Source organism: Mustela nigripes, chromosome X (genome assembly GCF_022355385.1).
Source record: "Mustela nigripes isolate SB6536 chromosome X, MUSNIG.SB6536, whole genome shotgun sequence".
In the NCBI taxonomy this organism is placed as follows: Eukaryota; Metazoa; Chordata; class Mammalia; order Carnivora; family Mustelidae; genus Mustela; species Mustela nigripes.
In genome coordinates, this window is record NC_081575.1 from 81,799,365 (window position 1) to 81,815,390 (window position 16,026).

A 16,026-nucleotide genomic window follows, 5' to 3' on the forward strand; every position below is an offset into this window, starting at 1 on the left:
TTTTTTTTTTTTTTTTTTTTTTGAGGCGAGGTGCTGAGACCCAGAAGCTGGCGTCATTCTTCGAATAAGTTTATCAAGGCTATCTGCTGTCCTATGCTCCACTGGTTGGAACATGATGGCTGAGAGAAGAGAAACACGCAGTGAGCCTGGACTGTACCTTCTTTCCACCTGGGTCATTTTCAGGACCTCCCTGTAGGGAAGTAGAGCTTAAGCAGAGGAAAGCAATGGAGCTGATCTGGGAGGGACTGATCAGATTGCAGGGCAGCTGGGATTTCAATCTACTGGAGAAAAAGAAGCTTTGTAGAAATCACCATAGGCATTGCTGTAGGTATTTGGCCAAATGCTAGGCTATGCAGGCTCACAATAAAACATTGTGAGAGGGGCGCCTGGGTGGCTCAGTGGATTAAGCCGCTGCCTTCGGCTCAGGTCATGATCTCAGGGTCCTGGGATCGAGTCCCACATTGGGCTCTCTGCTCAGCAGGGAGCCTGCTTCCCTCTCCCTCTCTCTCTCTGGCTGCCTCTCTGTCTACTTGTGATTTCTCTCTGTCAAATAAATAAATCTTTAAAAAAAAAAAAAAACACACACACTGGGAGATGGGGCGCCTGGGTGGCCCAGTAGGTTAAGCGACTCCCTTTGGCTCAGGTCATCATCCCGGGCTCCTGGGATCAAGTCCTGCATCAGGCTCCCTGCTTGATGCAGCACCTGCTTCTCCTTCTCCCTCTGCCTGCCACTCTGCCTACTTGTGCTCTCTGTCTCTCTGTCAAATAAATAAATAAAAATCTTTTAAAATAAAGTAAAACAAAAACAAAAAAAAAACACTGGGAGGCTTAGCAGAGATCAGTCCTGGGATTCTGTGAACTAAATGGATACTCGCACAGTTCAGGGAGACAGAAGTCTTGGACAGCCTGAGTAGACAAATGCTGTAGGTATGTCTCATGCTCTACTAACTGAGCCAGTTAGGCATTTCCCAGCTTTATTGTCTCAAGACATGTTTTAAGGATATGTTAGAGAGGATCTACAGTAACCCTTACTCTAGCTAGGGCTGAACTGGCCTACTCTTGAGGCATGGTCTTTCTGGGGTGTTTGTTTCTCATTAGGGGTATTGGATTACTTTAAAAAAAAAAGGCTCAAGCAGAATTGTGGTATTCACAATGTATGTAGATGTAATATACATAACAATGACACAAAGGACAGAATTTGGGAAACTATACCATTGCAAGGATTTTGCATCTCATGTGAAATGGTACAATATGAACTTTCAGTTCACTGTGATAAGTTAAGGATGTACTTTGTAATTATCAAGGCTACCTCTAAAGAAAATAATGAAAACAGGGACAGGTGAAAAGCCAATAGAAGAATAACAATTGAATTTTAAAATACATTTGGGGGCGCCTGGGTGGCTCAGTGGGTTAAGCCACTGCCTTCGGCTCAGGTCATGATCTCAGGGTCCTGGGATCAAGCCCCACATCGGGCTCTCTGCTCAGCAGGGAGCCTGCTTCCCCCTCTCTCTTTGCCTGACTCTCTGCCTACTTGTGATCTCTCTGTCAGATAAATTTTTAAAATCTTAAAAAAAAAAACACCTCATCTCTTTAAAAAAAAAATCAAGTGGTACAATGTTCAGGAGAAAAATGTGTTAAGAAATGAATCAAAATTGAGATGCTTGTGTGATTTTTTAAATATTAAGAGCACTTAGGAAAGTAATACAAATTTGATCTATTGATATATTTGACTTTTCACCAATTAAATCTGATCAAATATCAAACATTTGCTGAACAAACAGTATTTTTTACCAGGAAAAATAATTGACCAGGAAACATTTATACACTTAAGATAGTGAAGGTTTGCTATTATTAAATTCTTTCATAAAAAATTTATTATTCTTCTTTTAAAAAGATTTTATTTATTTGAGAGAGAGACCACGAGCGGGGGAGGGACAGAGGGAGAAGCAGACTCTCCACTGAGCAGGGAGCCTGACGCATGGCTCTATCCCAGGGCCCTGGGATCATGACCTGAGCCGAGGGCAGATGCTTAACCGACTGAGCCACCCAGGCACCCCACAAAATTATTTTTCAATATTTGTTTCTCACCAACATTGTCTGGAAATAGGGTACATTGTTTTCTGCTATTTGTAATGGCTGATTGTTGTATTTATGTGTTTATGCATTTATGTTTATGTATTTATAAGTATTTATAAGTGTTTATGCATACCTGTTTTATTAAATATTATAATTTGTAGGATCTTAATATATATTAATCATATATTACATATATTTACTCAAAACATTGTTAGTAAAAATAAAAATATCTTAAATTTATACTAAAAATATTCTAGACAAATATGGCATCTAAAAAAATCAAGTGGTACAGGGGCGCCTGGGTGGCTCAGTGGGTTAAAGCCTCTGCCTTCAGCTCAGGTCATGATCCCAGGGTCCTGGGATCAAGCCCCACATCGGGCTCTCTGCTCAGCAGGGGAGCCTGCTTCCCCCTCTCTCTTTGCCTGACTCTCTGCCTACTTGTGATCTCTGTCTGTCAGATAAATTTTTAAAATCTTAAAAAAAAAAAACACCTCATCTCTTAAAAAAAAAATCAAGTGGTACAGTGTTCAGGAGAAAAATGTGTTAAGAAATGAATCAAAATTGAGATGCCTGGATGGTTGGGTGTGTGTTTAAGGTATACAACATGATTATGTCCTATATGTATATACTGTGAAATGATTTGTGAATCCAAATAGTAGATGGGATATCCTTATGTCTGGCCTAAAAACAACATCAAAAACAGGTACAGGTATTTAATGGGCACCAAGATCAAATATAATCAAGGCATTTTGCTCACAAATAAAAAATGTTTATCATATATTAAGATATATACTATGAAATGATGAAATATATTATTCTGAAAACAAAAGCATCTTGGTGAAAATAAGTTACAATTTTGTATGGGACTAATCTGTGTGGAGTGATATTTTGAGCCAAGTGGGAAAAGTTAGTAAAGTTCTGTAATAAAAAAAAAACAAAAAACAAAATTAAAAAACATGACTTGATGCCTGGGTATTTCAGTCCATTAAGCATCTGCCTTTGGCTCCGGTCATGATTCCAGGGTCTGGGATTAAGCCCCATGTTGGGCTCCATGCTCAGCAAGGAGTCAGCTTCTCCCTCACTCTGCTCAGGCTCTCCCTCTCTGCCTCACTCAAATAAATAAATAAAGTCTTTTTAAAAATGACTATATAAAAAGCTGCATGCTTAGTAGATGGCCCATTCTTCTGCTTAGAACAAATAAGAGAATGTGACTTCGAAAGAAATTTTACTGAATGTACAATGGGAGCACAAGATATGAATGTACTTCTCAAATTTCTTTTAATTTTTTGAAAGTAAACTCTATACCCAATGTGGGGCTCAAACTTATAACCCCAAGATCCAGAGTCATACATTCCATCAACCAAGCCAACCAGGTATCCTATAACTATCAAATTTTAAAATAAACTAAAAAAGATAGTACAGAATTTGAAAATGTAAAAAGAAAAAAGAAGTTGCAAATGTATGAATCACTGAGAATATCACATATTATGGAGAAAGTGCATATCAAACAGAAATTAATGAAATCATAGATACTCTAATTTCACATATCAAATGGTAATAAGAAAAATTAGTGGCTTCAGATTTTGGATTCTATCCAGAGGTAAGTTATTTTCTACAAATACATCTGATTTACAAAAGGAGGCCATTGACTTAGCTCTTAATATTTTGATCTAAGTCCTGCAGAAATTTATCCAAAATAGTTTGAAGCAGCATGTAAAATCAATAATTTGTAATATAAATTCAACCTTATGTTTAGATCTTCTAAAAGTGATTCACGAATTTTGTTTAGTGCAATCTTTTATTTTTTTTAAGATTCTATTTATTTGAGGGGTGCCTGGGTGGCTCAGTGGGTTAAAACCTCTGCCTTCAGCTCGGGTCAGGTATTGAGCCCCACATCGGGCTCTCTGCTCAGCAGAGAGCCTGCTTCCCCCCGCCCCCCGCTTGCCTCTCTACCTCTACTTGTGATCTTTCTCTCTCTGTCAAATAAATAAATAAAATCTAAAAAAAAATTTATTTATTTGAGAGACAGAGTGAGCGCGAGCAGAGGGAAGGGTAGAGGGAGAGGGACAAGCAAACTCCATGCTCTCAGCAGGAGCCTGACTTGAGGTTCAATTCCATTACCTAGGGATCTTGACCTGAGCTGAAGGCAGATGCTTAACTGACTGAGCCACTCAGGTGCCCCTGCTTAGTGCAATCTTATCCAAATTTAGAAATGGGTTGAGAATTTTTTTTATACATCTAATGGTCTTTTATTTGTTGTTGTTGTTGAAGTATAATTAACATATAGTGTTATATTAGTTTTATTTTTTAAAAAGATCTTATTTATTTATTTGTCAGAGAGATAACACAAGGGAAGCAGCAGGCAGAGGGAGAAGCAGGCTCCGTGCTCAGCAGGGAGCCCAATGTGGGGCTTGATCCCAGAACCCTAGGATCATAACTTTAGCCAGAGGCAGATGCTTAACCAACTGAGCCACCCAGGTATCTCATATTAGTTTCAGGTGTACAGTATAATGATATAGCAATTCTATACATTATTCAGCACTCCTGATGATAATTGTACTCTTAATCCCCTTTATCTATTTCACCCGTGCTCCGACCCACCTCCGCTCTGGCAACCACCAGTTTATTCTTTATATTTAAGAATCTGGGTTTGGGTTGTTATTGTTCATGTTGTTTGTCTCTTTGTTTTATTTCTTAAATTCCACATAGGAATGAAATCATATGGTAATGGTCTTTTTTAAAGATTTTATTTATTTATTTGACTTACAGAAATCACAAGTAGGCAGAGAGGCAAGCAGAGAGAGAGGGGGAAGCAGGCTCTCTGCTGAGCAGAGCTGGGCTCGATCCCTGGACCCTGGGATCTTGACCTGAGCCGAAGGCAGAGGCTTAACCCACTGAGCCACCCAGGCGCCCCGGTAATGGTCTTTCTGTGACTGGCTTATTTCACTTACCACTATACCTTCTGGTTCTAACCATGTTGTTGCAAATGGCAAGATCTCATTCTTTTTTACGGCTGAGTAATATTCCATATTCAATTATAGCACCTCTTCTTTTTTAATTTCTATTTTTATTTTAAAAATATTAAGTAATCTCTATGCCCAAAGTGGGGCTTGAACTCACAACCCTGAGATCAAGAGTCATATGCTACACCAACTAAGCCAGCCAGATGCCCCATATACAACTTCTTTAACCATTCATTGATCAGTGAACACTTGGGTTGCTTCCGTATCTTGGCTATTGTAAGTAATGCTACAATAAGCATATGGGTGCATATATCTTTTTGAATTAGTGTTTTCATTTTCTTTGAGTAAATACACAGTAGTGGAATTTTTTTAAAAGATTTTTATTTATTTATCTGACGGAGAAAGAGAGTACAAGCAGGGGGAGCAACAGAGGGAGAGAGAAAAGCAGATCATGACCTGAGCCTAAGGCAGACACTTAACCGACTGAGACACCCAGGCGCCCCAGTGGAATTACTGAATCATATGGTAATTCTATTTTTAACGTTTTGAGAAACTCCCATACTATTTCCACAGTGGCTGCACCACTTTGCATTCCCACCAACAGTGTAGAAGAGTTCCTTTTTCTCCACATTCTTGTCAACACTTGTTCTTTCTTGTCTTTTCAATAATAGCCATTCTGTCTGGTGTGAGGTGATATCTCATTGTGGTTTTGATTTGCATTTCTGTGTTGATGAATGATGCTGAGCATCTTTTCATGTGTCTGTTGGCCATCTGTGTATCTTCTTTGGAAAAATGTCTGTTCAGGTCTTCTGCCCGTTTTTGATTGGATTATTTGTTTTTTGCATTTAAGTTGTATAAGTTCTTTATATATTTTGAATATTAACCCTTTATTGTGTATATAATTTGCAGACATCTTCTCCTATTCAGTAGGTTGCCTTTTTGTTTTGTTGATGGTTTCCTTCACTGTTCAAAAGCTTTTTATTTTGGTATAGTCCCAATAGTTTAATTCTGCTTTTGTTTTCTTTGCCAAAGGACACATACCTAGAAAAATGTATCTATGGCTATTGTCAGAGAAATCATTGCTTATGTTTTCTTCTAGAATTTTCATGGTTTTAGGTCTCATGTTTAGGTCTTCTGTCCATTTTGAGTTTATTTTTCTGTATGATATAAGAAAGTGGTCCAGTTTCATTCTTTTCCATGTAGCTGTCCAGTGTTCCCAGCACCATTTTTAAAAAGATTTTATTTATCTATTTGAAAGAGAGACAGTGAGTGAGAGGTAGAGAGAAGGAGCAGAGCCAGGGGCAGAGGGAGAGGAAGAACCAGATGCCCCACTTAGCCTGGAGCCCATCACAAGACTCAATCCCAGGACCCCAGGATCATGACCTGAGCTGAAGGCAGATGCCTAACCGACTGAGCCACCCTGGTGCCTCCACCATTTATTTAGATTTATTTATTTTTTTAAAAAGATTTTATTTATTTATTTGACAGAGAGATAGAGACTACAAGTAAGCAGACAGAGGGAGAGGGAGAAGCAGGCTCCCTGCTGAGCAAGGAGCCCAATGTGGGGCTCTATCCCAGGACCCTGAGACCATGACCTGAGCCAAAGGCAGAGGCTTAACCCACTGAGCCACCGAGGTGCACCGTGGATTTATTTTTTTTTTAGATGTTATTAATTTATTTGACAGAGATCACAAGCAGGCAGAGAGGCAGGCAGAGAGAGAGAGGGAAGCAGGCTCCCCGCTGAGCAGAGAGTCTGAGGAGGGACTCGATCCCAGGACCCTGAGCTCATGACCTGAGCTGAAGGCAGAGACTTTAACCCGCTGAGCCACCCAGATGCCCCAAGTCTCTCTGTCTTTCAAATAAATAAAATCTTTAAAAACCCAATGATTTATTTTAAAAAAAGAAAAAAGAAATTTAATGCATAGAAAAACATATATTACACAAACATTAAACTTAAGAACGCTGGAATGGCTGTATTAATAACAGACAAAATACACTTTAAGACTATGAGTATTACCAGAGATAGAGACCTTTCATAATGATAAAAGGGTGACTGCATCAGAAAGACATAACACCATAAGTACATAAGACACCTAATAATAGAATTTCAAAATATATGACACAACACAAACATAAAGAGAGAAATACAGAAATCTACAATTGTGATTGGAGATGTTAATACTCCTGGTTTAGAAGTAGATAGAATGATAAGAATAGCAAAACAATAAGGAGATTTCCACTTCCAACCAAGATACAGTAACGGGGACCAAATTTACCTTCCTGCCTGAAACAAATAAAAATCTAGACAAAATATATGCCCCAGCAAGTCTCAAGATATCGGACATCAGGCAATGAAGCCAAGTGATCCCTGAGAGATAGGGAACAAACAAGGTGAGCCTTATGATCGCCCAGCTTACAGCCTGTAAGCCTCGGGGCACTGGCTGGTTCAGTTACGCAACTCTTGATCTCAGGGTGGTGAGTTTGAACCCCACAATGTGGGTAGAGTTGACTTAATAAGAGAACATTTCTTTAAAATATCTAGAAGTCTGCCCGTGTTGAGGAGACAAATCGTAGGAGTCTGGTGGAAGCCAGGGCAATTAAAGTTAGCAGGGCAGGATATCCGAGTACAGAGGGATTCACAGAGAGGCAATTCCAGAGATCTCCAGGGGATTTCCACTGGTATTCAGTTGAGTGTTAATCAGCACAGGCTTGTGAGGAAACTACCGAAGGCCAGGGAAAAATACACGAAAAGATTAAAAAGAACAATAACTGGAATTCATGCTGAGCAGGAAATAATACCTTTTCCCAAAAGCCTAAGAGGAAAACTTCATAATTCATGGATTATTGGGTAGAGTACTGAGAAGAGTCTTGCCTTAGTAGTGGGGATACTTAACCCAAGTCTCCACACTGCTGTGATCCTACCTAACAAAGCTTAAAAGCTGTAACCTGAAAGTAACAAAATGTTCCCAAGTAACTTTATCACATCCCCAAACAAAACTCAAGAATGGTTAGAGGAATACAAAAATAGCCAGTACCCAACAAGGTAAGAGTCACAATGTCTGGCATTCAATACAAAATTATTAGGTATGCAAAGAAACAGGAAAATACAACCCATAATGAAGAAAAAATTCAACAGAAACAGATCCAGAAATGACACAGATGAGGGAATTAGTAGGCAAGGACATTAAAAGAGTTATTGTGACTGTATTGTATATGTTCAAGAAGTTAGAGGAAAGATGGAACATGTTAAGTAGAAATGTGGAAAATATATAAAAGACCCAAATTGAACTTCTAGAACTTTTTAAATATTTTATTTACTTATTTGAGAGAGAGTGAGCATGCAAGCAGGGAGGAGAGGAAGAAGCAGGCTCCCTGAGAGCAGGGAGCTTGATGTGGGGCTCGACCCTAGGACCCTGGGATCGTGACCTCACCCAAAGGCAGATGCTTAATTGAGTGAGCCACCCAGGTGCCCCACAATATCTGGTTTTAAAAGTACACTAGAGGTGCGCCTGGGTGGCTCAGTGGGTTAAGTCTCTGCCTTCGGCTCTGGTCATGATCTCAGGGTCCTGGGATCGAGCCCCTCATTGGGCTCTCTGCTCAGCGGGGAACATGCTTCCTCCCTCTCTCTCTGCCTGCTGCTCTGCCTACTAGTGATCTCTCTGTCAAATAAATAAATAAAATCTTAAAAAGAAAAGTACACTAGAGGGGTGCCTGGGTGGCTCTGTGGGTTAAGCCTCTGCCTTCAGCTCAGGTCATAATCTTAGGGTCCTGGGACTGAGCTCAGCATCAGGCTCTCTACTCAGCAGGGAGCCTGCTCCCCCCCACCAACCGTCTCTCTCTGCCTGCCTCTCTGCTTAATTGTGATCTCTGTCTGTCAAATAAATAAATAAAATCTTAAAAAAATAAAAAATAAAAGTACACTAGATGGGGCATCTGGGTGGCTCAGTGGGTTAAAGCCTCTGCCTTTGGCTCAGGTCATGATGCCAGGGTCCTGGGATCAAGTCACACATCAGCCTCCCTGCTCCACGGGGAGTCTGCTTCTCCCTCTGCGTCTGCCTCTCTCTCTCTCTCTCTCTGTCTCTCATGAATAAATAAATAAACTCTTAAAATATAAAAGTACACTAGATGGAATTAATGGCAGATTAGACATTCTGAAAGAAGAGGTTAGTGAACATGAATGACAGAAATTATCTGAAATGAAATACACAAAGGGAAAAAGAGACTTAAAAAATGATTGTTGATAATAGCCAAGGGATGCCTGGGTGACTCAGTCTGTTGAGCATCTGCCTTGAAATCAGGTCACAATCCCAGGGTCCTGGGATCGAGCCCCACCCATATCAGGCTCCTTGCTCATCGGGGAGTTTGCTTCTCCCTCTCCCGGCCACTCTCCCTGTTTGTGCTTTTGCACATCCTCTCTCTCTCTCTCTCTCTCTCTCTCTCTCTCTCTCTGACAAATAAATAAATAAAATCTTTTTTAAAAAAATAGCCAAACATAAAAACCCAAATGTCCATCAACTGATGAATGGATCAATAAATTATGGTATACCCATATAATGGACATTATTCAGCAATAAGAAGGTACAAAGTAGGGGCACCTGGGTGGCTCAGTAGCTTAAGCCTCTGCCTTTGGCTCAGGTCATGATCTTGGGGTCCTGGGATCGAGCCCTCATCAGGCTCTCTGCTCAGTGGGGAGTCTGCTTCCCTCTCTCTCTCTGCCTGCCTCTCTGCCTACTTGTGATCTCTCTCTCCGTCAAATAAATAAATAAAATCTTTTTTAAAAAGAAGGTATGAAATACTGATAATACTACAACATAGATAAACCTTGAAACATTCTGCCTAGTGATTGGAGCCAGTCACAAAAGACCACATATTGTGTGATTCTATTTATATGATGTATCCAGAAGAGCAAATCTATAGAAACAGAAGGTAGATGTGTGATTGCCTAGAGTTGGAGGGGAATGGGGAATGGCTGATAATGGGTAAAGAATTTTTTTGAGATGATGAAAATGTTCTAAAATTGTGCTGATTATTGCACAACTCTGTGAATATACTAAAAAATCATTGACTCATACACTTTACTTATTTTTTTAAGATTTTTAAATTTATTTATGACAGAGAGAGATAGTGAGAGAGGGAACACAAGCCATGAGGGAGTTGGAGTTGGAAGCAGGCTTCCCGCTGAGCAGGGACCCTCCCCCAGATGAGGCTCAATCCCAGGATCCTGGGATCATGACCTGAGCCAAAGGCAGAGCTTAACCATTGAACCACCCAGGCATCCCAAATCATACGCTTTAAATAAGTGAATTGTATGGGATGTGAATTACATCTCAATAAAGCTATTAAAAAAGAATACCATTTAGGGAGGGGGTTACTGGGTGATGGACATGAAGGAGGGCATGGGATGTAATGAGCACTGGGTGTTATGTAAGACTGATGAATCACAGACCTGTACCTCTGAAATCAATGATACATTATATGTTAATTAATTGAATTTAAATTTTAAAATATTTAAAATTAAAAAAAGAAACACACACACAAAAAGGAAGTAAAGGTAGATTATTAGATTATTTACAAAAGAATGACAACTTCATGGATAATGTCTCAATGGCAATAATGGAGGCCAGAATACAGAGGAATAATATCCTTGTCATGCTGAGGGAAAAAAACTTTTCAACCTAGATTTCCATAAACAGCAAAACTATGTTTCTTTTTTTTAAGGTTTTATTTATTTGAGAGAGAGAGACAGAGTGAGCCAGAGCAGGGAGGAGGGGCAGAGGGAGGGGGTGAGGAAGAAGCAGGCTCCCTGCTGAGAAAGGACCCTGATCTGGGACTCAATCCCAGTACCCTGGGGTTATGACCTGAGTCAAAGGCAGCCGCTTCACCGAATGAGCCACCTAGGAGCCCAAAACTATGTTTTCTCTATACAAGCAACAATAAATAGTTTCAGAAAACAAAAACAGAGTTAATGGAATAAAGGGAAAATCTTTTTTTTTTTTTAGATTTTATTTATTTATTTGACAGACGAAGATTTTAAGTAGGCAGAGAGAGGGGGGGATGCAAGCTTCCCTCTGAGCAGAGAGCTCGATGCGGGCTCCATCCCAGGACCCTGAGATCATGAGCCGAAGGCAGAGGCTTAACCCACTGAGCGACCCAGGCTCCCCGTAAAGGAAAAATCTTAAATTGTCTCCTTTGGGCACGTGAAAAATGATTCCAGATGGAAACCTGATATGCAAATAGGATCAGTGAACATTATGATAATGGTAAATATATCTGTAGAGGTACCCAAGGAATGATAATATAAAACCATGATATCAGACTTTTCTTGACTTTTGAAAGTCGACAGAAAAGAAAAGGAATAACATTTAAAAATTAGAAACAAAAAGGGGTGCCTGGGAGTTTCAGTTGGAAGAGCATACAAATCTTCATCTCTCGGTTGCGAGTTTGAGCCTCAGTTGGGTGCAGAGATTACTTAAAAATAAATAAATAAATAAATAAATAAATACATAAATAAATAAACAGAAAAATATTAAAAGAAGGGCACCTGGGTGGCTCAGAAGGGCCCTACCTACGCCTGCCTTCCGATCTGGTCATGATCTCCAGGTTCTCGGATCGAGACCCGTGTCAGTCTCTGCTCAGCGGTAAAGTCCATGTCTCTCTCTCTCTCTGCCCCTCTCCCTGCTTGTGCTCTCTCTCTCTCTCTCTCTTCCTCAAATGAATAAATAAAATCTTTAAAAAATATATTAGAACAAAACAGGAAAAGATGTTAACATATAATTCTGATGGTAAAGAGTTCAAAATAAAAGTTACCCAAATAGGGGCGCCTGGGTGGCTCAGTGGGTTAAGCCACTTCCTTCGGCTCAGGTCATGATCTCAAGGTCCTGGGATCGAGTCCCGCATCGGGCTCTCTGCTCAGCTTCTCTCTCTCTCTCTCTGCCTGCCTCTCCATCTACTTGTGATCTCTCTCTGTCAAATGAATAAATAAAATCTTAAAAAAAAAAGTTACCCAAATATGGAAGAAAAAAAACCTGAAGGAGTTCATCACCAGAAGACCTGCAATATAAGAAATGTGGAAGGACCCCTGAAACAAATAATTCATCATATGTTAATAAAATAAAAAATAAAAATAAAACAGTTATTATTCAAAAAGCTTTCATCACAAGAAAACTTTTTTTGTAGAACTCTGTATGGTGACAGATACTAACTAAAGTTATTGTGGTGATCATTTCAGGGTGTGTACAACAATTGAATCATTATGTTGTACACCTGTCACTAATATAATGTTAAATTTCAATTACATTTCAATAAAAACATTACTTTAAAATTGCAACAACAAAAAAAGAAATGTTAAAGGAAGTCCTACAGACAGAAAGAAAATGATACCATATGGAAGCCTAGATCTACACAAAGGAATGATGTGCACCAGAATTGATAATTACATCGGTAAACAGAAAGACTTTTTTTTAGATTTTATTTATTTATTTGACAGAGAGAGACAGTGAGAGAGGGAGCACAAGCAGAGGGAGTGGAAGAGGGAGAAGCAGGCTTCCTGCTGAGCACAGAGCCTGATGCAGGAATGGATCCTAGGACCCCAGATTCATGACCTGAGTCGAAGGCAGATGCTTAACCAATTGAGCCACCCAGGCACCCCATAAAGACTCTTTCTTACTATTTATATATCTTTAAAAGGCAACATAGCTTTAAAGCAAGAGAGAGAGGCAGAGGAAGAACATCATATTGTGAGAAACACTTGTAGAAATAAACATGTAGAAATAAAATATATGGCCATCAAAAAATATATGGCCATCAACAGCACAAACGTTGGGAGGGGAGAAATGGAAATGTACTGTTTTAAGCTTCTTATACTATAGGAGTGCCTGGGTGGCTCAGTCGTTTAAGCATCTGCCTTTGGCTCAGGTTATGATCCCAGGGTCCTGGAATAGAGCCCTGCAGAGAGCGCCCTGCTCATTTGGAAGCCTGCTTCTCTGGCTCCCTCTGCTGTTTCTCCTGCTTGGGTTCTCTGGCTTTCTCTCTCAGTCAAATAAATTTAAAAAATCTTTTTTTTTTTTTTTTTAAAGAGTATATGTTAAGTTTATCATACTATACATGAAATTGTACACTAACATTTGATGGTAAACTATAATAAGGTAAAGATTAATAATAAGTTAAAGATAAATGCTAAGGCAGCTACTAATGTGACAGAGTTACAGCTAATAAATCAACAAAGGAAATAAGAAACTATCATAAAAAATACTCAGTAAATTCAAAAGGAGAGAGAGAGAGGGAACAAAGAACAAATAGGACAAATAGAAAACAAAGAGTAGATTTAAACACAACTATGTCAAAAGTGACAGAGCTTTGGGGCGCCTTGATGGCTCAGTGGGTTAAAGCCTCTGACTTCGGCTCAGGTCATGATCCCAGGGTCCTGAGATCGAGCCCCGAATCAGGCTCTCTGCTCAGCAGGGAGCCTGCTTCCTCCTCTCTCTCTGCCTGCTTCTCTGTGATCTCCATCTGTCAAATAAATAAATAAAATCTTTTAAAAAATTAAAAAATAAAAAGAAAAGTAACAGAGCTTCAAAATAAATGAAGCAAAAGTTGATTGGATTGCAATGAGAAAGACAGATCTATGAATAAAATGAGAGATTTCAGCGCTCCTCTCTCAACAGTTGATAGAACAATCAGATGGAAAATCAAGTAAACAGAATATCAGTAAGGATGTAGGAGAACAGACTAGAACTACCAACCAGCTCGACCTGACTGACGGTTATGGAACATTTCACCCAGCAAATGCAGAATACACATTTCCTCAGGTGCACATAAAAGATTTATGAAGATAGACCATGTTCTGAACCACAAAACACATTTGAAGACATTTAAAAGGATTCAGGTCTTACCACGTTCTTTAACCAAAACTGATTTAAATTGGAAGCCAGTAACAGAAGTAGATCTGAAAAGTCCCCATATACTTGGAAACTAAATAATACATCTTTTTTTCAAAGATTTTATTTATTTATTTGACACAGAGAGATCACAAGTAGGCAGAGAGGCAGGCAGAGAGAGAGAGGAGGAAGCAGGCTCCCTGCTGAGCAGAGAGCCCGATGCGGGACTCTATCCCAGGACCCTGAGATCATGACCTGAGCCGAAGGCAGTGGCTTAACCCACTGAGCCACCCAGGCACCCTAAATAATACATCTTTAAATAACCTATGGGTCAAAGAGGAAATCAAAGGGCAAATCATAATGTGAACTATAAAGGGAAATTTTTAAATGAACTGAATAAATGAAAACAATATATCACAGAATATATGGGGTACAAGTATTTCTAAGCAATACGTAGAAATTTATAGTACAAAAATACCTATATTAAAGGAAGATTTAAGGCTCCTGGGTGACTCAGTTGGTTAAGCGTCTGCCTTCGGCTCAGGTCATGATCCCGGGGTCCTGGGATTGAGCCCCACATTGGGCTCCCTGCTTGGCAGGGAGCCTGCTTCTCCTTCTGCCTCTTCCCCACCCCTACCCACGCTTGTATGCTCTCTCTCTCTCAAATAAACAAATAAAATCTTTTAAAAAAACTAGAAAAGTAAGCAAAAGAAACAAATAATAAAGGTCAGAGTAGAAATCAGTGACATGGCAGATAGAAAAACAATAAAAGACATCAATGAAATCAGTATTACTGAGAAAATCAGAAAGGCTGATAAACTTATAGCCAGATAAGTCAGGAAAAAGAGAAGACATATAAATGACCAATATCAAGAATGAGAAAGGAACATCACCACAGTTTCTACAGATATTAAATGGATAATAAGAGATACTTGTAAACCAACATTCTTTTTTTTTTTAAAGATCTTTATTTAAGATAGAGCAAGAGCGAGTGAGAGAGCATCAACGGGGGAGAGAGGCAGAGAGTGAAGCAGGCTCCCACTGAGCAGGGAGCCCAATACAGGGCTCGACCCCAGGACCCTGGGATCATGACCTGAGCCAAAGGCAGATGCTTAACCAGCTGAGCCACCCAGGTTCTCTTTCATCAATGTTCCTAGCATTATTCATAACAGCCAAAAGGTGGAAACAATCCAAGTGTCCATCAACAGATGCATAGATAAAGAAAATGTGGTAGATGTATATAGTGGATTTGGCCATAAGAAGGAATAAAATTGGGGTGCCTGGGTGGCTCAGTGGGTTAAAGCCTCTGCCTTCGGCTCGGGTCATGATCTCAGGGTCCTGGGATGGAGCCCCACATCGGGGTCTCTGCTTGGCAGAGAGCCTGCTTCCGACCCCCTGCCTGCCTCTCTGCCTACTTGTGATCTCTGTCTGTCAAATAAATAAATAAAATCTTTTTAAAAAAAGAAATAAAATTATGACACATGCTATAAAATGGATGAGCCTTGAGGACACTATGCTAAGTAAAATAAGCCAGACACAAAAGGATTGTAGGTTATGTAATTCCACTTTTATGAGATGTCTAGGGTAGGCAAATTCCCAGGGACAGAAAGTAGAGTAAAGGGTTGGGGGTTGGCAGTTGGGGGAGAATGGGGAGTTATTGCTTAATGAGTACATAATTTCTGTCTGGGATGATGTTCTGCAAATACACAGTGGTGATGGTTATACAACACTGAATTTATTTAGTGCTACTGAATTATATGCTTAAATATAGTTAAAATGGTAAGTTTTATGTTATGCATATTTTATCACAATTTTAAAAAGAATAATAAATAGGAGAATAGTATGAACATCTTTATGACAATAATTCTGGCAACAAATTCCTTGAAAGACACAAAATACCAAGGCTCGCTCAGGAAGAAATAAATAACTTGGATAACACTGTATCTATTAAAGAAATTGAATTTGTAAGAAGACATCTGCCCACAAAGGAAATTCCAGGCCCAGATGGCTTTTTTGGGAAATTCTACCAAATAAGTTAAGGAAGAAATAATATCAATTCTACACAAACTCGTCCAGAAGATTTAAGAGGAGGGAATACTCCCTACTTCGTT